A 1,646-nucleotide genomic window follows, 5' to 3' on the forward strand; every position below is an offset into this window, starting at 1 on the left:
TACAACATTTGCTGCACCATGACAGTGCAGTTATCAGAAAACCCACTCTATATAATAATGTTCAATTATCGGGTGATTTAATTTGTATTGTTATATGCTAAACTGACGGGACCAAAATATGCTTCACTTCTAATTAACTGGAAATTCCAATTAAGCGGCTTCAAAATATCGGGAGTCAGCTTTATATATTATTTAGCGGTCGTAGGCGAATATCACGCAGTGATCTGTGTATACACTGATGTCTACCGCATCATTTGAAAGAAAACACTCAACCAAAAACTGGGTGTCTATACTCCTTTAAAGCTGTAGACCAAGTGCGCACCAACAAGCTGTGGTGTCAGTCGATGCATGTGCATGTACCTGTTCGTCTTAAGTAAGCAAAAGCATTGGGCGCACAAGACAGGGGAAGCTTTGAAACCAAAATTACTGCACGTGATTGGTGATCAATCATTAAAAGTGCTCTTGGGACTGATTGCTGATCACGTGGTGTAACTTGCTGGCCCAGCAAGTACATCGCCTGCCCAGTCAGCTCTCCAACTTGTGCGGTGAAGGGGCAGTGGGGTGGGGGGGAGTGTGCACACAGTAGGCAGTGCAATTCATATGTTCTGTACGCACATGCATTGCACCAGCATCGTAGCTGCATCATTATAACATGGCCAAAAATTGGAGACCAATCCCAGCGCTAGTTGCTCTAATTGCTAAATTTGTAATTAGTAATATCATATTCCTTAAGCAGATTGTTGGTGGAAAGTATTGCCACTTTTCAGTGTAAAGAAGCCGATGTACATAAGTCTTACAAAAAATTAACACCGATGTACATGGAATACATGGAATGTACATGGAATACATGGAATACGAACCCTGGATAAAATGAATGCGATCGCAGTGACTGTCATATTTGTTATAAGTGGGCATGACAGTACCGAGGGAAGCGTAGGTAGCTTGGTGTGTCACCAGTGTGTGTTGCTGGAGCTTTCAACACACACAAGTGCCTGCCTCATGCCCTAATATAAGTAGACCAAATGAATATGTCAGCCTTGTCAACGCTTGCCTGTTTCTTGCAGAGCCCACATGGGAACAGCTAGCTGTCTTACCACAGGCCTAATCGCCTGCATATAGTCATAATGACCAGGCAGTGGAAACCTTCTGCGAAATGTAGAATTGGCAATGGGGAACGTAAAGACACAGTATTCTGTACTAATGGGAGACTTCAGTGTCAATGTTGGCAAAAAGCAGGCTGGAGACCAGGCAGTAGATGAATGTGGCATTGGCACTAGGAATAGCAGAAGGTAGGTATGAGTTCGCTGAACGCAATAACTTGAGAATCACTAATACTTTCTTCAGAAAACGGAAGAACCGAAAGTGGACATGGAAAAGCCCTAACATGGAGACTAAAAATGAAATTGACTTCAAACTGTGTTCTAACCCTGGCATTGTGCAGCATGGGGAAGTAATCAGAAAGGTGTGATGCAGTGACCACAGATTGGTAAGGTCTCAAATTAGTCTGGACTTGAAGAGGGAACGGAAAAACTAGTAAAGAAGTCCATCAACAAATTAGCGGCGAGAGGGGAGGTAGAAGAGTTCAGGATCTCGCTACAGAATACATATTCAGCTTTAACCGAAGAAGACAACCTCAGTGTAGACGC

The sequence above is a fragment of the Amblyomma americanum genome, chromosome 1 (assembly GCF_052857255.1).
Source record: "Amblyomma americanum isolate KBUSLIRL-KWMA chromosome 1, ASM5285725v1, whole genome shotgun sequence".
Lineage (NCBI taxonomy): Eukaryota > Metazoa > Arthropoda > Arachnida > Ixodida > Ixodidae > Amblyomma > Amblyomma americanum.